Here is a 22,283-nt window from a genome sequence, read left to right on the forward strand (position 1 = left end):
CTGACCGTTATTCATGACTGCAAGCGACGAAAAAAAAAAAATGGAATCCTTTTGAAAGGAAACCATGACAACCGCACATATACATATATAACGGGGTATAACTGGGCTATGATTATGTCGTCTACGTCGTCTGTTTATGTCTCGCCCATGTGGCGCCGTCTATCCGAAGGACCGCCTCTGCCTCCGACTCCTCCCGAGCCCTGGCTCCCTCCGTGGCATGTCCTGGCTACGAGTTTTTGTGTTGCTCGCTTGGTCAGCTATCGCATGCATTTGACTGCAATGAACTTTTCAGCTTTTGAGCAGAGGAAATTGTTTGCTAAAAAGGAAAGCATAATTGCCAGAGAGGACATTTAAAAAGGAAATACAATTGACACAAGATATGCGTCACAGAAAATGCAAAGAAAAAATTACAAAAAAAAAAATTTAAATTTAAAAAAAAACGAATGCAGAAGGAATACAAAACCAGAGCAGAGGGCAGCTGACAATTGTCAGGAGATTGTCATTAAAATGCTGCCAACTCAGCAAAAAAAGGAATAAAAAAAATTAAAATAAGGAAAAAAAACTGCCCAACATGCAGATGCCCTGTAAATGTATTTTAAATAAATAAATAAATTTATTAATTAAATAAATTAAGTTTTGGAATTAATTAATTAATTAAGAAAAATGTATTATAAATAATACAAATGTATTATTATATATAATATTTAAAATGTATAATATAAAATGTATTATATATAAATAAAATTAATAAATAAAATAAAGAAATTATGTTTCTGATTTTTTTAATTAGATAAAATTCTGCTATAATTTCCTTATTTAAGACTTGAGCTTAACTCCGCTATAGGTGTAAATTATGAAATAAATAGCATATGAATCTAGAGTCCACTGAAGGGATTTTTGTACTATCTTTAAAGCAAAAAAAAAGTCTCTTCATATCAACAAGTTTCAACATTTCCTCCCCCACTGCTGATCTAATTATTATTAACTTCAATTTCATTTCGTTCCCATTTGCTCAACATGAACTTATTGCCTTTTGCAACTCGTTTGACGGCTACAGGGTATCCAGCTAAAATGAAAAGGCGAAATACGTGACTCTACAATTTGCAGTTGATCTGTTAAATTACAAGTTTACAGCATCAAAACAGACAAAAGTTTTCCCTTTGCAGTGATGTCATATGAAAAACAGACACGAAACGAAATATACTTTTGCTTATTTTTGCCAGCACAAATCTCATCAAAAGTTTTTGGGTGGTGGGGGCTGCTACTTCTGCTGCTGCTGCTGCTGCTGCTGCTGCTGAAATGTAGCGTAAGGATTTAGTCAAAGTAATCCTCGTGCCAAACCTTTTTTTTTCTAATCTGCCCATCAGAGAGCATCATCACGTTTAAGCCTGACAAATCGTATCTATTTCGAAACCCAGCCACAAAATGGCCCAGCAAATCGCTCATAATTGTTAACGGCAATAAATTTTGCAGCGTACACCTGCCACGCCCCGCTTTAATTTGGACTCTGCTTATCAGAAATGAAACAGACAATAAAAGGCGAGAACGACGACGGAGAACTATGAGCGCAACTCTGTTTATAAACGAGTTAAACTTTCGTTAATCGCATCAAAGCTATAAACAGCGCGTGTCTGTCTATGAGTGTGTGTGTGTGTGTGTGTGTGTGTGTGTGTGTGTGTGTGTGTGTGTGTGTGTGTGTACGGTTGGCAACACACTTTTCTCTGTCGGGTTTTACAGCGCATTGTTGTTGCGGCAGCGAAAATTCAATTTACTGAAATTGAAAATGCGGTGGTGGCTGCATTGGCCGAACTTCCGTATTGATAGCAGCGCAACAAAACTCACACACACTCACACACACACATACACACACATACACACATACAGGGAGTCGCGCTTCTTGTCAGTGTTGCCAACTGCGTGAAAAGCACGTACACTGACGGCTTAACAACTTATTTATGCTTAGCTATGCTCTACCAAACGCAATTGCTGATGTCGATGTCGCTAATACCCTAGACAATTTAATGAGCATTATGGGTATATGGCATTTAGAGATATTTTCCTTGAGGTGTGCGTGAAAAGTAGAATATGAATCGAATATTAATTGGTAGGGAATTGAAAGTAAATGGAAATAAAATATTTGGGATTTTTATAGTTTAGTGGAAATTTTTGTATGATTTCTAATTATTTTATATTTGTTACAAAAATATGTAAAAAATATGTTTTTAAATTTGCATTTAATAATTAACTATATTATAATTCATTTCTCCATGAACGGAGGTTCTTTGTGGAATAATATATAATATGTTCATTATTTTTAGCTCTTGAACTATTTAGAAAATTTTAATTTCATATGCTCTCTTATTTGCTCTATTCTCTCCACTTTAGCTAGGCTGCACTGCACACATAGCTGTGTCCCTTTCTCCTGTAGGGTATCTCGGACTCCTCCACAATACCTAATCGATTTGCTGGCAAACTTATTTGCACACCAGGTCCTTCCATTTGCCTGTGAGGCGGCAGCGCCTGTTCGTGGAGTCAGCACGACATTTGCCATTGAGTGGGTTGGGTGGTGCTGCTGGCCCATCATTGATGACGCCGGTGCGCGGTGGGGTGGGCTGGTTAGGGTGGTTGGCTAGGTCGAGTCGAGTGTTGATTCACTCGTTTTGTTGTTTTTCTTCCTCTTTTTTTCTGTGCTGTTTGATTTTTCACATTGTTCGCCTTGGCGAATATCATTTAAATTTAATGCTAAAGTTCAGTTCAGTTTATTCAAATTGTGAATGCTCGCTGTATCGTATTTATGCATAGCAGCAGATATTGAATTGCTTTCACGAAATTTAAGATGCCTGGCAATGTCTGTATGTATTTATGTATTCTTATGTATATTGGCAAGGCGCCGTAGCAGAAGTTAAGCTCGTGCACAAGGACAGCCAGGGAATGCATATAAAGAGGATGGAATGGAACGCGTTGCTATCTAATAAAAATAAATTGCAATATGAAACTATTTTCACAACAAAAACAAACACAGACACAAGCACACACACACATGCAGAATGCAGGAGGAAGCACAACTAGCTGCAAGGCAGTCAAAAAAGCGCGCAATACAAAACAATGCAAGAAAGCAAGAGACACGACTCACACAGAGAAAGACAGAGAGAGCGAGAGACAGAGACAGAGAGAGAGAGAGAGAGAGACAAAGAGAGAGAGCCAAGCACGCACAATAAATGGCCAAGCAACATGAGCAGCCAACTTAGAGCTACCTCCATCGCCCCCGGTCCCGCCCACTTTAACACGTTATCTGCAGCATACAAATAGTTGGGCAATAAGCAGCAAGAGCAAAAAAAGAATGTAAACGAGTCCTTTATGGCTGAGATATTCATGTTGATGGCAACTGAAACGCTTGCGCTGCCTCTGCTCCCTATTAATGGCAAATCTATGTAAACGGCGTGTGCTTTAACTCTGTCTGTGTGAGTGTGTGTGCTGATGTGTATGTGTGTGTGCCTGAGTCACACCTTTCCCAGCTTTGATGTGCATTTCATTTGATAACATTGCGAGTGACAGACGAAAATGTGAGCTGCCAAAAGCTAGCGCCAAATCATTATGATAATGGTGTGCGCTGATGTTTGTGTGTGTGGGTGTGTATGGGTGTATGTGTGTGTGACTTTCTGTCTCTGTGGCAGGCCTAGGAATAGCGACACGTGCATATGAACACGCGCAACTCAGCAGAAAAGCTGAGCAAGTTCGGTCAAAAATCATAGCCTACATTTGTGCGCAATATGCCTGCAGCATTTAGTTACTGCACAGTGGTGCATTGCTATTGAAAAAGGTCTTTGAAAATTGAATTATTATAGTTAGAAGATAACTAAGATTAGCAACAAATGAAATAATCAATATGTTTTCTTAGTTGTGGGCGACTCTACTCAACTATACTTTCCATATGTACTTTACTCTTCTACTTCTCTGCTCAACCTTACTTTTCATATATTCATACCAACTGATCTCTATTCTTCTCTACAATTTTCTATTCTTCTCTCCTCCTTCTCTACTATAACTTTTTTAATAACTTATCTCTACACTTGTTGACTCTTCTACACCTCAGCTCTTCTATGTTCTACTCTAATCTACCATACCATACTTTTCTCTACATATGCTCGTATATTCATTGGGGATAATCTCTCTACCCTTTTCTACTCTAATCTACTCTAGACTTTTCTACTCTACTCTACTCTACTCTACTCTACTCTAATCTGCTCTACTCTTCCCTACTCTCCTCTACTCTAATCTTCTCTACACTTTTCTACACTACTTTCCCACTACTTTCTCCTCTACTCTTCCCTACTCTACTCTACTCTTCTCCCCTCTCCTCTTCTTTCTTCACCATCTGACCCTTAACTCTACTCTACTCTCCCCTACTCTCCTCTCCCCTCCCCTCCACTCAACATCTAACCCTATATCACACAAATTCCCCTTGTGTCCAACTAATTTCTGTTTCATTTCGCACCACTTTGCGCTTTTGTTTAATTGTTGTATACTCGCAATTTTTTTGTTGCTGTTGGGGGTCTCAAAAATTTGGGTCATGCGATACGTATGTATGTACATAGTTGTAGATAATGCAAATGCTGATAAATTGCATGCAATTCATATAAGTAGCAAAGCGTAAGCGTGACTGACATGGAAATAGTGATAAATGAGGAAGCCAGAACAGTCGGGCGGGGGCAGGGGCGAAAAGACAGGCGCAACTTGTCAAAGAGGGGGTGGCAAGTTTGAAGGGTTGATAACTGACGTTGACTTTGACGTTTTGATAAGCAAACCGAGCAGCATCGAGCTGCTCTGATGATCTGTCATAGCTGCTAGACAAGTGACAAGTGAAACAGCGCTCGCACTGCTCACAGCAACTACAGCCACATTACCCTGATTGACTTGATGTGGGCGTGGCAATGCCCTCAACTTGCAATTGAGACATTATGAGTGTATGAACAAACAAAAAACTTAATGGCATACAGACAGTCAAGTAGGCAGACAGACAGAGAGAGAGAGAGAGAGAGAGAGACAGACAGACAGACAGACAGGCAAATTGCATTTGCATCGGTCAACTTCATTAAGCCAATAAATGACAGCAAGCTGTGCACTTTAATTATTAAATTTATACTCTAATTAAGCATTGCAGTGCACTCTCTCTCTCTCTCTCTCTCTCATCCGCTCTCTCTGTCTAACTTTCCCACTGATCCACTTTCTCTCTCTCTCTCTCTCTCTCTCTAGCGCTCTCTTCGGCCTTCTCTGCATGCACAAGCATTTGCCATTGTATTGCATTGCGTTAATCAAATGAGCGCGAGCGTGCGTTGTGCGTTTAATTATGCAATCAGTCGCAAGTGTCGCTTGATGCTGTAAATAAAACGAGTGAGGCACTCGAGCCAATGAGTGAGCCAAGCGAGCAGATGCCCTGTGATTGGAGTCGTTGAAGTAAGGTGGAATACTAAAGATAGACTTGGCTCAGAATTACAATAAGAGACAGAGACAGAGAGAGAGAGAGAGAGAGAGAGAGAGAGAGAGAGAGAGAAAGAGAGAGAGAAAGAGAGAGACAGCCAGACAGAAGAAACAAAGAGAAAAATCAAAATAAGGTGAGAAGAGAAATAAGAAGAGAGAGAGGGTAAGACAGAGGTTGGGAAAACTAAGAGAGGAAAAGAACGGGAGAGTTACAAAGGATAGACAATAAAAGACAAAGTGAGAAACAAAGAGAGACAGAGGAAGGAACAGAGCTAGAGAAAATAAATTATGAGAGAGCGTGAGAGAAAAACTCAGAATGAAACACAAGCGAGAGAAAGAGAATGAGAGAGAGAGAGAGAGAGAGAGAGAGAGAGAGAAACGAATGCAAGGAAGATATGTATGTATAATATATATCGAAGAACAAAGAATTAGATAATGACAGAAATAGATAAATACAGAAAGCGAAAGAATCAGAAAGATTGAGCAATAGATAAAAGGAGAAAGAAGGAAATACAATGAGATACCGAAAGAAAAGCAGAAAAAGAGCAAGATAAATTGAGAAAAATACAGAAAAATAGTAAGAGAAGGATACGGAGTGGAAAAAAGACAGAAATTAATAGAATTGGAAAAACAGTGAAAGAGAAAGACGCACAAATATATAAACAGCAGAAGAAAGCAAAAGAGAGTAACAACATTTAACTATGTATTTCAATTCTCTCCTCATATTACGTAGAATTTAGCCTACCATTTCCAGTTACCTCCAAATTTACAGGGTATTTAATGTGACACACAATTGCTATCATATTTAAATAATCATATTACACACTAAAACTGACATTCCATAAATGGAAAAAAAAAAAAACGTGAAATTGATTTCGAATTGCGATAAATGCGAAACTTCAATTCCCAATACCACAAACTCCCGCAAGCCGCCACGCCCCCCTGACAGCTGTCTCAGCCAGGCAGGCAGGCAGGCAGGCGAGGCGGCCAGTGAGCTGCGCCTAATTAATGCAATTGTAACAAATTGTGTTGAAACGAGTTGAATGGCAGCCATCGAGTCACTGGGCCAGTCCGCGTCTGGCTCATTAGCCAAAGTGCCACGAGCAGTCCATCTTAATTGAATTAACACTAATGAGCATGCAGCGCTGGCCACATACGTACATATATTTATTTATGCAGCCGTATATATATAGTGTGTATATGTATAAATGTATATCGTCTATCTAATCGTATGCTAAAACAAAACTGTGAACTCTCGACTGCTGACACAGTTCCATGGACACGCCCCAGGCACTTCCTGCTGCTGCCACACACACACTCACGCACACACATCCTGCGCCGCAATGACAGCTCAATAAATTTCTAAAATTCGAAAAGAAAAAATTCTAAAAAAAAAAAAAAATTGGTGTGACCCAGTTAAGGACATTTACAGTGACAGACAGAGAGACAACGAGATACAGATACAGATACAGATACAGATACAGGTGTTAAATTAGCAAAATGCTGTTCGCCTGCCAAAGTGCTTGCCAATTAACCAATTTGCACGCTCGACCAGCTTCGGTCAATGCAGCACGCATCGGTTCGTTGCAATGGCTAAATATATCCAAAAATCCTCTGAAACGTATCCATGCGATACATCTACAACGGCCACAGCTATATCTGCAGATACACGTCAAGATACAGCTTTTATAGCGCATTTCTGCCATGAGTCTCGCATACTAATCAAGACGCTCGGTTTTATGTGCGTGTAGCCAAAACAAAATAAGAAATAGAAAAAAAAAACAACAACAACAACAATCTCCAATTGATTACGCTCAACATTTATTCAATTTGGCTGCTTTATCTTGATTTTTCCATCTTTATATTTATTTCGCTATGTATATTCATATATGTTTCTATGGCTAATGGACGCAATTAGCACAATAGCTTGGATCGCCAACCGAGAGCTTCCAACAATGGTCAACCAATAAAGCCTAGCAAAACTGGATTTGTTTTCTTAGAATTATTTATAAAAATATATTTAAAAATAATTTAACTACCAGAAAAAAAGAACGAAATTAAATTAAATTTATTGTTCAAGTCTTTAATGAATTTACTTAATTTTAATTAATAGCAAATAAAACAAAAAATATATTTTAGAAATATCTTTTAGTTTATAACTCAGTTGACTACAAATATTTCACTTTCAAGAGAGTATCTCCATTTCACATCCTCATCTTCCATCTTATAGATTATACATTTTAGCTTTTGTTCTTCTATATTCTTTTTTTTTTCAATCATCTGCCTTCCATTTTATATCTTCCATTTACCATTGCCAACAATATTTTATCCGCTATCTTTTAAATTTTATGTTCTATCTACAATTTATCTAAATCTATCTATATCTATTCTACCTTGTGTCTTTCATATGGTTTGTCTTGTCTTCCATCTATCTTCATCTTCTCTCTATATAAAATTTTTATTTTTATAAATATATTTCCGCTCTCTTTCCTTCAGAGACATTTCAACTACTAAATCAGCTAAAGCTTACGTAAATTTGCTAGCTCTTGCCACTATTTTTCCAACGTTGGCCTTTGTGATTCATACAAAGCAGAAAATAAAATAAAACAAAGGCAAATATATACATTTTCCCGGGCAGTTCATGAACCTTTTCACCTGTTGCGCGCCAGCAACAGCAGCAGCAGCAGGCACGCACATCGAGTACAAATATAAGAATTTGTTGCTGCCACAGCAAACAGAACAAATACAAGAAAAGTAAACAAAGCCAAGCGATGCTCAAATTTCCTTATTCAAATTGGTATTTCAAATCGATTCATCAATCATGGACAAGTCGCTGCATGACATAACCGATCCAGCTGTGAATCGAGCTGCTGTCCAAATCGAATGTAGCTAAACTTGTTGCTCAGCTCGTAATGAGATGAAGCGAGCGAAAGAGAGAGAGAGAGAGAGAGAGAGAGTAAGAGAGAGAGAGAGGGAGCCATAAATAACAAACATCCCATAGATATGCATCAATTAAGCTTTCATTCTAACATAACATAACATAACAATTTTCGATTTGTGGCCCAAAATAGAAACCGGTTCTCGAATGTTTTACGGCCTACGCGAGGCGAGTGAACGTGTATCTCAAAGATACTTGTATGGAAAACCTCGTTTCAAGTGTTTGCTTGGGTCAATTCAGTTTACACACAGTGAACGTCATCAATGCGGGCCCACAGCCACGCCCACACACAAAAATGGGCTAAAAGCAAATATCAAGCCAAAGACTTACCATTTGCATAGCGGCCGCTTGTGAATTGCCAAAAATTTGTGCAGCTGTGTAAATAGAAGAGGGAAAGAGAGTGAGAGAGTGAGAGAGTGAGCGAACACTGAACAATGCGAATTGAATGGAATATGGAATATGGAGGCTTGTGCAAATGTTAGCTTAAGCATGCGTATCTATAATTTAATAAGTTCGGACTAACAAAGGGCTGAGATGATGCTACGAGCTCGTTGCTTTGCATAAATTTGCAGCGCGTGTTTGGCACGCAACGAAACTAATCAAGAGACAAAGTAAAAAGCAAAATATGACAACAACAAAATAACAAAACAAAAAAAAACTTTGTCGCATTTTAATGTTAATTAATGAGCTGTTGAGAACTCCCCAGGTGTGTGTGTGTGTGTGTGTGAGCTGCTCAGCAAACAAGTTATTAATATATGAGCATCTAGAAACCAACTTAAAACCGGCCGGCGTGCTTTTTCTTGACTGAGGTTAGTTAGCAGACTTGGAAATGAATTGCAATTTTCCGCCTTGGCTTATGTGATATGCCAAAGCGGCCAGCTGTCAGTTAAGAATTCACAAGCAACTGGCAGAATTTACAATGCAGATTAAAACGTCAGCGAACGACGAGTGCGATAAACGAAAAGCCTCATAAATCATAATTTGATGATCAATTAAAGTTAGCAGCAGCTTACATTTCAGATTTACTATGCAGATTAAAACATATTTTGACAGGCAGAGAGAGCTATAGAGAGAGATAGAAGTAGCGAGAAGGAAGTAAAAAAGTTCACTTGCTACATAAAATAATTTATTTAGTAATCCAAAAAAAAAAAATGGAAATCTAAGACTAAAGCAGAAAATGCAGCAAATGCCGGAGCTGCTGACAATAATAAAAAAAAAATTATCAATCAAAAAGCAAATAATTATACAAAAAAAATCATTAAATTTATTTAAAGAAATACAAAAACTATTTAATATAAATATTAAACATAAATAAAAGAAAATTATCCAATTTTAATATTTATGTATTTACTTTATTTATATATATATATATATATATATATATATATATATATTTTTTTTTTTTTAAATTTTATTTTTATTTATTTTATTTTATTTATTTATTTATATATATATATATATATATATATATTTTTTTTTTTTTTTAAATTTTATTTTTATTTATTTTATTTTAATTTTATTTTTTTTTAATTTATTATTTTTATTATTTTTCTTCCATTTTATAATGTTGAAGCATTCCTTGCTTGACTTGGTAAATAATAAGATATTTTAATAACAATAAATAATATTTAAAAAAAAAAATATTTTTTTTTTTTTTTAATATCCCAGTTATTATTATGTATTTTTCAGCAAATTCAAGTTTCTGTCTCTTCAGGTAAACTGTTGACACTTTTATAGACAAAGCTGAACGACACTTAGGCCTCAGCAGTTTATCTTACTCGAATAAAGTTTAGCTAACAGAAAGCTAGCAAAGTCAAAATAAGATTGCAAATTATTTTTGAAGACTCATCTCTTGCCATTTTTCATATGCACTCAACTGCTTATTGGACAGCAGCAAATGTTGCATAAAAGTTAGCCAATTGACATAGACCAGCCGTTGGTAGCAGTTGCAGTGAGCCACTCGAACCAAAGTAAGTGCGTACAAAAAAAAAGCAAAATTCTATTTGCTGTCGGTTTTTTTTTTTTTTTTTTTTTTTTTTTTTTTTTTTTGGCCAAAGGATACACGAGCTGCATAAAAAATAAAAGAATAAAAGCCAACTACAGGTTCGTCTGCCCCAGGTGAAAACCGGCTTGGGCGACAGGTTGCTGCTGCTATTTATTTGCTACATCACACTGAGAAGTCAGGCACAAGTTCTCTCTCTCTCTCCCTCTCCCTCCCATTCACTCACTCTCTGCCTCCTTCTCGCTCTCAACAGGATGGCCAAGCGACAGCTGCAACAAAATCATTTTGGTAGCTGAAGGCACGCACAGCGGCAATTGTTGTGGTCAAAAGAGGAACAGCTACGCAAAGATAGATAGAGAAACAACGTGATAGAGAGAGAGAGAGAGAGAGAGTGAGAAGCAGAGATAGAAGAGAAGCGGCAACTAGTAGCAAGCAGCATTAGGGAAGCAACAAAAGATACAAAAAGGCAACAAAAATACAGAGTAAGAAAAGAAAAACCCGTTTTACAACAATTTGCTGCTACTTGCAGCAGTTGCCGCAACTGCTGCTTGCCACAAAACCACAGACGGAGCGGCGGGTCGGGGAAGCCAGACGAAGACGCTAAACTGGACTTGCCTTCTGATTGGCGCGACACTCCAGCTAGAAGCAGCAGCAGCAGCAGCAACACACTGGATAATGTATCTCGCAATTATGTTTTATGATTGCATGTGGCCCCCAAATATATAGAGTAGGAGAGAGAGAGGGATAGAGAGGGAGAGGTATACATTTGAGCAAATGAATTGCCTGTTGTCTGACTGAAAGCGCTCTGTGAATAATGAATGCAGCTGACAGATACGTAGCTGTTAGTTCTTCGCGCTGAAATATTTATACGGATGGAGCTCAACACTCGGCGCTTGCCAAAATGCAGCTAAACCGCTGCCGTGACAGATACAGATACAGATAGAGATAGAGATACATTTGTATCTCAAGCTGGGATTTTTAGGTTTGTTCTCTCACGTGTTTTCTTGGCTCTGTTGTTGTTTCGTACACACGTTTTAATGTGACTTTTATTGTGCTGCCTGCTTTGTTGTCTCATTTCGTATTCAAGTTTTGTGTTCACCTTCGCTTTGAACCTGGCGAACGGAGCATTTGGGCCGTTGGCCAAAAGCGTGAATCGGGCGCGAGTTGCTGGAGAGAAATACTTATTCTGGTTTAGTTTCTTATTTACAAGAAAAATCTTCTCTCCCTCTCTCTGTCCCACACTCTTTCTCCCTCAGTGGCTTAGAGCAGTTGCTAATTGGCCGCAGCTCTTTGTCTTTTATGGGCGCCGAGAACTATTTTGGTCCGAATTCAATTAGAGCCTTTCGAATGTATATATAATGGAAGCAACAGTTAGCCGAATGAGGCCCAAATCGAGCGCGGAAGTGTCAGAAAAGCAATTTGGGAACGAGGCAAGAGACATTCTAGGAATTGGCTGACAAATTGCCCTGCGAGCAGCTCAGCCACAAATGTTTTAGTATTGAGTTGAAAATTTTTTGTTGAAGCGGCTAAAGTTGAAGTTTTTTAACTGTTAGCTAACTTAACTATATTAAGTTTTTTACTATTATTTAAATGCTTTTACAATCATTTTCGGATGCTTTAACTGCATTTGATGAATGAAAGTCGTAAAAAAAAATAAATAAATAAATAAATAATCTAACAGAGATAAACCAATAAAAATGGTATGTTTGACTATCTAGTAATATTTTCTTTTTTATACAATAATATTTTCTATTTAATTCAATTAATACTTAATATAAATACCTTCGTTTGATATTTAAAACAATGGACAGATTTTAAGCTTATACAAAAAATATATAAATAACACATTAATCTTTAACTGATAAATATAATTGTTAATTATTGATGATTGTTAATTTTTTTAACAGAATTTACATCCCTGTATTAATAATCCAACCAACTAATAATAGCCAAACAAAAAATGTTGGGGCTTTTAATGTAATTTGTCCTCACAAATGAAAGAACTGTTAATAGGTGTTAATAATTAATGATTAATAAAACAAAAAATATATATTTAATCATTAATAGCATTAAGCTTTACATAAAATCAGCATTTCATTATCAACAGCTAATGTAATTAATTTTATTATTTTCCAATCAATCAAATTAATCAATTTATAAAAGTTTAATTTCTAGTTCCAGCTACTCCTATTTGACACTCCTATTTTGTCTAAAAACCTGTTTTACAAAACCACCAATGAAACATGTTTCGAAAATTCAATTTCAAATTTAAATTGGCAAAGTTTACTAAACACCAATAAACTTCATCCAAAAAAAAAAAAAGTCATATTTTATAAAGCTGCTGAAATTGAATAAAATTCGAAATATTTCACTATCAGCTGCAACATGTGCAATAAAAATTACAAAAATTTCATTTCAACGATTTCAGTTAAATGTCAAAGGCAAAAACGAAGAAAAATAAATAGACAAAAAAAATATATATAGAAAGCTCCAAATTGTAAAATTCATATTGGATTTAGTTCAATGTGAATGCGAGCTGCAGGCTTCAATTCCAATTGGGTGCAACAACATGGCGTCCACACAAGCACACACACACACTCACACTCACTCACACATACAGACATGCATAGACGTGTAGACAGGTTAATGGTAAAACTTACAGGCTTTTGTTTGCTTTTGTTTTGCTTTTTGCTTTTTGCTTGTGCTGCAAATAATCCGCTTTTAGAGGCCAACAACAATAACAATAACAATGCAGCCACTGTGCACTGTTATTATATTTAATAATATTTATATATTTATCATATATTTATGGCACACACACAAACACACATTTATAATACATTGATAGTATGGCTATTTGCTTAACAAATTTATTTAAATGCGATTTTATTTTATTATTTTTCTTTTTCCACACTTTGCACTTGATTTACCGGAATATTTATGCGCGGCGCGCTGTCTGCATATTTATTTGTACAATAATACATATACTACAATATATTATATAGCGACTGTGAAAAGCCGAAAAGCCAACGCACTTTTCCAACTTGATTTTTAACACTCGACACCGACGACGATAATAACAACAACAACGCCAAGTAGACAAAAGTCGACAAAAACGTGCAATTATTTGCAAACTGCGACTGCGACGCAACGCAGCCGCCGCGCTAAAATTCACAGCGTAGACAACAAAACCGGTAATTTGACGGCGTCGCTGCCTTTTTTATGGCCACTGTACAAGAAGTGCTGCGGCTGGTGCTGCTGCTGCTGCTTGTGCCGCTTGTGTTATTATTGTATTTGCTTTTGCTTTTGTTTTTGCTAAGGGCGCGCGCACGCGTAGCGCAGCTAGTTATTAAGGCGCTCAATCAAAGCGCTCACACGTCCTCACGGCTCGAAGTCACAACGTAAACTAACGTAACGTAACGAACAATGGCCAAACATTCAGCAACATAACCACCACCAACAAAGTGGTGAGTTGAGCAGAGCTGGTGAATATAAGTGAGCATACAACGGTTGGTGTAACGTATCAAACATGTTGCTAAGAGTGTTTCAGCAACATTTAAGGCAGTTGAAAAGGGTTTTAAGAATATGAGTATAATTACAGCTAAAAGTTAATATTAAAAGTGTATTATTTTTATTATATGGCTTGATAACTAAATTATAAAAAACACAATACTGCTGTTAGCATTTTCTACCCTTACAACAATCAACCGTAGTCGAACATGTTGCAAAACAAGTAGCAACATTTGACAATTAGAATTTAGAGTTATAGCGAATAAATTGATAAATGAATATAAATTGATAATTGTTTATATAATTTCTTAAACTTAAGTTTTGAGAATTGCACAAGTACAGCATTGTGTATAAACTGCTTTCCAAAGTTCTTGGTTCAAAAACTTTTTTTGTTTGCAGCTTAGCTTCAGCATACAACATGCAACGCAAAAGCGTTCGAAGTCTTCTAAAGTAAGCACTCTGCGGCAACATAAGACACACAAAGACGTATAAGTGTATAATGTAACCCGCATAATCGAGCTTATTCTCACGCCGCCTCAGTTAAGTGCAGCTTAAAAAACAGCTTGTATAGACGCACATGTTGCGCAACTTTGTTGCTGGCACCACAAATGCTGACAAACATATCTATGTTGTCAGCTTTGTTGACCGTTAAAGTTTGAAAGTATTTTTGGAAATATGAAAGTAAATAAATATACAATTAATAATATTTGCCTAACAAATATTATAGAAGAATTAAAAAAAAATATATATATATATATAAATATGAGAAAATTGTAAAACTAATTTATATTAATTCTAAATTAATTTTGAAAGACAAAAACCAAATTTAGTTTATGTAATTAAATGCCTGTTTTTTTTTAATAATAAAACAAAACAACTTATTTGTTTATTAATGCATTTTTATAATTTTATGCTCAATATATTTCTAAAATATAATTAAAATTAATACTAATTCTGAATTATTTTTAATGTAAGAATAAAAAAATGAATTATTAAATGTTATATATTAATAAAGCTATTGAATTAATATAAATTTGAATACATTAATCAACTAATCACATTATTTAATTATACGTTTTAATTTCTTAAGCGACTTAAATTAACTTAAATGCGATTTGAGCTCAGCAAGTGAATTTAACTGGCAAATGGCTGTGTGCAGCACGTGGCAGTTACCGCAAACACACACACACACACACACACACACACAAATAGTCTTTGGCAGACATCTGTTAACCAAAACTACAACATTTTGGCAGCAAACAGGGCCAACAAATTGCATGTGTTACTGTAAACACGTAGCCACGGCCTAAAGGATCACACACACACACACACAGGCAAACACACACACACTCACACTTATACACATTGTCCCCACACGTGTGTAAAATTTATAGATGGCCAAGAGGCTGCTGCTGCTTCTTCCTCTTTGTTGTTGTTGTTGTTGCCATTGAGCGAGGTCAAGAAAGTGTTGACCGTTGGGCGGACCGGACATAGGTAGAATCCAGCCTGCTTCTTGTTGTCCTTGCGGTTCGTTCTTGCTCCTTTGTGTGTGTGTGTGTGTCTGTGTGTTGCATGCAATTGACATTGGGCCCTCACACGTTTGATTAATTGCATTCAATTTAGCTTTCAATTCATTGATTTGGAATAATTTAACAGCTACTTGTGTGTATTTTGTATTTCTATGCCAATTCCCTCTACGGCCACACCCACACACACACATACACACACGCCCATTTTTCTCTGTTGTCTGTGGCAATAAATTTTGAACTCTTCGCCCGCTGTCAAGTTGTCTGTTTATCACACGGCGCAGAGCTCGCCAATTACTTAGCGCTGACATTTAACAAACAAGCGGCGAATTCCCACTACTCTGCTTTCTCTTTCTCTCTCTCTCTCTTCGTCTCTCTCTTTCGCTCTGTTATCAAAACCTCCTTTGAGGACATGTGTGGACTGGCGAGGCGTCTGAGCACTGAAAGCACCTGTTTGATTTAAGATAAGCCTTCATTACATTGAGTGCAATGGAGCGCTGACTAAGGGCTTTAGAAGTTGATTTAAAGCTTTAATGAGCTTTATGAGTAAGAGCTTAATGCACAAGTTCAAGCTTTATGAATTTGATGATCTTTAAGAACTACCTACTCAATAGCTACAACTAAAAAGCTTCATAAGTATTAACGATAAAGCTCACCTTAAGCCTTAACTTCAAACAGAATAAATGTTTTCAAGATCTGCTCATTTATTTTACTTATATCTAAAATTAAAGCTTTTGAGCTTTAAGTATGTCAATTCCATTAGCAGTTGTAGCAGCATGATTAACAAAAACTAACAACAAAGCACATGAAAAGCTTGCACATATTAAAGCTTTAAAGAGCTGACGAAATTTTAATTTAATATTTCTGCATTTGAAAATTGATAAGACTGAGGGGACTTGAACGAAAACAGAGATCAGAGCTTTAAGCTCTGCTAAACAGCTTTCAGACCAACTCCACGAAAATGATTAAATCTCAATCACACGCATCACAGCACACGTCAAACATCAAGCTATCCAAAACTAGTTGAGCTTTAATAACGTTTTAGTTGTAAGTGCCTAAAGCAAAGCTCACTGAAAGCTAAAAGCTCCATTAGGCAGCCACAATTGAATCAGCAGCTAGTCGCTGGCTAGCTGACAAAGCCAATTGTGAAATGGCTCTGCCAGCAGCCAGTGTCATCTTGGCTTAAACATCAATACTGCCAGAACCAGAACCAGAACCAGAGCCAGCGCCAGATCTAGAGCAGGGAATCAACTGAAATTGGTTGACATTGCGTTTGGCTTATGCAGCTGCTGGCGCCTGCAGGCCAAATAAATTCAATGGGGCAGAGCTTTAAACCGGGAGTCAAGTCGACTCGAGCAGAGCCGAGTCGAGTCAAGTGCAAGCGAGGCGGATGGGCGTCTGCTCTGGCTAAACTTGCGAGCCGCTTGAGTGCATCTGAATAGACCAAGAAACATAACTCAAACACTGGCAGCAAAAAGCGCAGGCAAAGGACCCGTTGCTCCATCCCTCCCTCGCTCTTTCTCTCTCTCCGCTCTCTATGCGAAAAAGGCAAAGGCGAAATTGTTAAACGTCCTCCAAGCTCCTGCCAGGACGTGGCCCCATGCATAGTTTATGGCAAAATACACGCATTCACTCGGCACATAAATGCAAAAACGATTTCGAATAGGGATAGTTATATATACATATATAGAAGAAAAAGAGAGAGAGAGAGAGAGAGACAGAGAGCGGGATAGAGAGAGCGAAAGAGTCGTATATCCACAGATTTCAACAGAATGAAGTCAGTTAAGTCCAATGTAGAGCATAGAAAAAGGAAGAAGTAACAATGTTGCCATGGAGAGCATACGACTAGATAATACTCTTTCAATAGGCAATTAAATTTAATTTAATTTCAATATTTTTTGGCTATATTCAAAAGGAAAACGAAGAGTAGGAACCGAAGAGACTAGAAAAAAGAGAATACAGAACAGAAATGAGAGCAGAGCTAAGAGAAAAGCAAGCAAAGAGTGAAGAGAATGTTGAGAAGAAAGATATGATACAAGAGATCCATAAAAGATGTTGAGTGGGGAGAAGAAACAAAACAAAAAGCAAGCAAAGAGTGAAGAGGATGTTGAGAAGAAAGATATGATACAAGGATCCATATAAGATGTTGAGTGGGGAGAAGAAAGAAAATACAAAAGAGAGGTGAGAAGAGAGAACGAAGCAAAGATAAGAGAAATAAGAGAGAAGTTAGGGACATGAAGCAAGTGCAATTTTTCGAGTTCATATTAATAAAATTCCAAACTCTCAGCTGCCGCCATAAATCAAAGTCATTAATCTGTTTGATTTGCCACGCCTCAAATGGGCTAGCATTAACTCGTTCGCATAGATGGGAAATTGCGCGTCCTTAAACCAATATTCCCCTTTCCCCTGCATGCGCAGGCAGCAATCGCAGCAAATGAAATTATTTTCGACTGCTTTTACACTCTTCCTTTCAGTTTCTTCTCTATTTTTGTCTGCCACGAGGGTAATTTAAAAATCCATTTGTGTTTTGAGATTTTTTTCAGCATTTTTATTGCGCTGGGCAACAATTGCGGCGACATAAAAAATAAAATTAAAGAAAATATGAGAAAAACAAAAAAACGTAGGAAATAAAAAGTCAAGCTAACGAGCAATGGAAATTTGTTGCCTCCTCCTCCCCTCCTCCTACTCCTGCTAGTGAAGGAGCCCAACCGTAAACTGGAACTGGAACTAGCTGCCACAGCAGCTTGGCCCCCACTGACTGCCTGGCCCCAACTGGCTCCTGCTCCTGCCAGCTGGCTGGCTGCGTGACACAATTTCAATTTGCATTGACAGCATGAATTATAGCAAATAATCCCCGAGCCAAATGCGATTTTAGTGATGCTGTCAATGGCTGCCACGCCCACTGTCCATACAGCTAACGATTTGGCTGACCTGCAGCGCTTAAGCCTTCGGCCAGGACCCGGATTCGGATTGGGTTCGGACCACCCGCTGTTATTGATATGGAAATGACCGGACGCCAAAACTGTCGCAAACAAAAAGACCAAAAGCTGCAAAGCAATAAAGCCCACCACAAAAATAGCACACAGAACCTAAATTTAGCCTCAAGTCAACTAATTTATGCCAAGCGAACAGCATTTGACTGAGTCGCTCAGAGGCACGCTCGAAAGTATGCTATGAATTCGATGGGGAAACAATTTCAATGAGGAATCTAATGGGTCCTCTTTGAGTCTATTTTCAAGTGTGCGACAGTCCAATTGGAATTTATTTAGGGGGAGTACGCAATTGGAACTTGATTAGTCACTATAAAGCTGAATTGGAAGTTGAAGAACAAAATTTGATTGAAATAAATAAAAATATATTTTGTAAAATTTTAATAAATATAAAAATTATAGATATATATTTTTATATTTATAAAAATTTTAAATATATAAAAATTATATATACATTTTTGTATTTTTTAATATATTACAAAATATATTTTTATTTATTTCAATCAAAATTGTTTTTACTTTACTTTTTTTTAATTATAAAAGAATAAAAAAATAATTTTGTTAATCTAATCTTCAAGAAATCCTTGCACGAATTTTAAAGCATTAATTTTCTTAGTATCTATAAAAAAAAATTGGAACTAGAATAACAAAATTTTATTGAAATAAATTAATAAAAATAAATGAAATATAATTATAAGATAATAAAAATAAATACAGTAAACCCAATCTTTCACAATTTATTGCACGATGGCTTGCAAATGGAAATTTTTTAAGTAATTATAAAATCAAGTTTGAATAATAATAAAAAGTCAACTTAAAAAATAAATAAATATTATATAACTCACTTATATAAATAAAGAGCTAAATATATAAGTGTATAAGTCGTCTTCGCAGTCGATTACAAGGGTATGCGCTAGTCGGTCAATGCCGACTACAACTATCTCTTTTATTTGATTGGCAATTCCAGCTTAATTGCTTTTTTTTATCAATTTCCATCTATAAGTTTCCGCTGCCCCGCCCTTCCCTGCGTCCATTATTTCAACTGAATCAGATATGCAATAAAAACTAATTTCAGATTACAAATCAAATGCAATTATATAAATTTTACCGTTAGCTACTAATTTTCCTACCGAGCAGAACGCAGCAATTTCTTACCTTAGCTGTGAAGCAATTAATTAAAATTAATTATTTTCTAGCTCATTATGCAATGCTGCATCGCTGAAGTTATTACCACTCGAGAGAGTGACTCTGTGTGTGTGTGTGTGTGTTTGCATTAGGAAGCACTCGGTGGCGACACCTTCTGCGAATGCCTTTTGTGTCCACTTAAAGTGCGCCGAAGTGTGGCAAGTAGTTGCGGCAGCTTGATAAAAAATGCATGCCAGAGTGCATTACGCGTGCAACTTCCGCGCCAGCAGAGGCTGAGGCAGCGACCGAGGCAGAGGCAGCGGCAGAGGCCGAGGCAGCGGCAACAACAGATGCAGCAAGTGCATTTGCAACTACAATTCAGCTCATTAGCCCAGCGCCGGGCCCTTCGAACTCGCGGTGTGTTTGGGGCGTGCCTAAGTGGGCGTGGCACAGCTGCACAGAACAGCAAAATGAAAAACAAACAAAAAAACCCGCAGCCACAGGAAAAACTATGTCAAAAACTTTAAAAATATTTTTAGCGACTTGGCAAAGTGCAGGCACGAGTCATCATCGCCATTTCTCTCTCTGTGTGTATGTGTGTGTGTGCTTGTGTGTGTGCGTGCACCTGGCCAGCAGGTGTGAAAGATGCTTTAAAAGTTTGCCCGCTGCGATTGTAAATAATATGCAAATTACGCTGAAAGCGACAAATATACGAGAATCCGTGCGGTAAATCAGACACGAGAGAGAGAGAGAGAGAGAAACACAAAGTTGCTGACGGCAGCGAGTTGCCAGACAGAGGCGTGCCCATGGCAGGAGGCGGGCCGAGAGGCGCAACTATAGCACTTGAGCAACGTGCGAAACGTGTTCAAGACGCTTGGCCAGGCTGGAGACGCGCGTCCTGTCATTCCTGTGCCACACACACACTCATGTGTGTGTGTGTATATTGATATTTGTGGCACGTTGAACGTTGACGCTGCAGTCACGCCTGTTAGGTTGCTGCCTGCAGCCAGCCCTTTCACCTATGCCCATATCGTGGCAGCATCAGCGCCTAAAAGCATGCAACATCAAACATTCCCACACAAACAAACACAGAGAGAGATAGAAGTAAGAGAGAGGGAGAGAGTCTGTAAGAGAGGCACAAATACATCACGTCAGCGCGCTGTCAATGAGCAGCACTTGTATTGCATATGTGAGTGTGTCCATGTATGTGCGTGTGTGTGTGTGCGTGTATATATATGAGTGTGTGTGTCTGTCGCTTCTCCCTTTACTTCAAATGTATTTTATAAGTCATTTTTTTCTCCATTTCAATGCCCTATGCCAGGCCAAGAAAGAGATAACAATAGCAAAGAGGGTAAGCACGACTTGTGGGAAACTATGTACATATATGATATATTTATAGAGAGATATATATTTATAAAAATGTATAGATATATTATAGATAGATATATTATAGTGCATAGATATAGACACATGTTTCTACGCTTATCAACAATTCATGTAAGGAGCGTACCCTAAAACCTTGACGATCTTTAAGGGAAAATAAATAGTTTGAAATTTTTATGTATTCACATTTGAAATGAATTTATAAACAATCTAAAAGTAATATGAATTCTTTGCTGGAGGGGAAATTCTTTAAGTAAAACTGCAAGACTCTAGATCTAAAAGCAACTGGATGAAAAAGAGATGAACGGACGGATGGGCTAACAGACTAAAGAACAGACAGACGGAAAACCAAAACGAAAAACAATTAAATTAAAACACGACAGAACGAACGGAAGGATATACGAGTGGGGAAACACATGGACAAAGGGACGGACATACGAACGGAGGGGGTCAAGCCTCAATGACAGATGGACGAAGACAGGCGCGTATAAATAAATGGAGATCGGACGGACGAACCGAAGAACAAGTGAACGGACAAGCCGAAGCACTACCGACCCTTACAGAGCGATAGTAAGATCGAGAAGTGCATGATAAGTTCCACGGCCTTAGATGTTGATCAGTACTTATATTTGTATCTATATATAAATTTATGAGATCTCGGGCTCCTGTCCTGCTCTGTATTATATTTAGTTGAATATAATTAAATATAATTTTTGTATCTCTCAGCTTTAAAGACATAATTCAAATCAAGTGTTCCTGTTTTACCTGCATCTGTATACATTGCAATTACTATATTCACAAGTGTGGGGGGTGATTAGGGTGTGAAACACTTGGGAGTTTTTTTCTTATAGTCGGCAATCTGTTTAAAGTGATGCGGCTGATCAACAGCAGCTTTGTTGACCTTTAATGTATGTAAATTTATTTCTAAAAGTCGGCAATTCATTTTAAAACACCCCCATTATCGACGGTCTCACTACGCCCCTGACTATATCTAAAACTCAACTCACTCTAACCTCAAACATTTATCCAACTCTAATCAGCTTTCACTAAAGCGCACTCCATTTACCAGGGTATATGCCAGGGCATCACACACTTCCCACGCACTAGCACAATCAGTATTCCCGAGCTTTTTTTTTCGTTGGCTCGTTTCCTTTCCTGTTTATAAGTGAAGTGCAGTTGCATTGCGTTGCACAGCGCACGCCGCTGCTTCCTTCCCTGATGCTCTGTGATTTCTTTCCATTTTGCTTCTTTTTTTTTGCCAGCTTGCCACGCGCCTGACTTGATGGTAACAATAGCACTCATGGATGCTGCAACGAGGCAGCAGGAGCCAG

At 37.6% G+C, this 22,283-nt stretch overlaps 1 protein-coding gene across 5 annotated transcripts in view; it reads right to left on the bottom strand.

Annotated features, from left to right (window-relative positions):
- LOC6579008 (protocadherin-like wing polarity protein stan) overlaps window positions 1-13,820 on the bottom strand; it is a 75,367-nt gene extending 61,547 nt beyond the window's left edge. For all 5 annotated transcript variants that reach the window (XM_002004869.4, XM_044010446.1, XM_044010448.1 and 2 more), the window contains exons 1-2: window positions 13,079-13,820; window positions 8,747-8,790 (exon numbers count right to left, since the gene is read on the bottom strand). The gene's annotated coding sequence lies outside the window, so the exon portion shown is untranslated. The remainder of the gene's footprint in view (window positions 1-8,746; window positions 8,791-13,078) is intronic.
- Between the last annotated feature and the right edge of the window lie 8,463 nt (window positions 13,821-22,283).

The sequence above is a fragment of the Drosophila mojavensis genome, unplaced genomic scaffold (genome assembly GCF_018153725.1).
Source record: "Drosophila mojavensis isolate 15081-1352.22 unplaced genomic scaffold, ASM1815372v1 contig_80, whole genome shotgun sequence".
In the NCBI taxonomy this organism is placed as follows: domain Eukaryota; kingdom Metazoa; phylum Arthropoda; class Insecta; order Diptera; family Drosophilidae; genus Drosophila; species Drosophila mojavensis.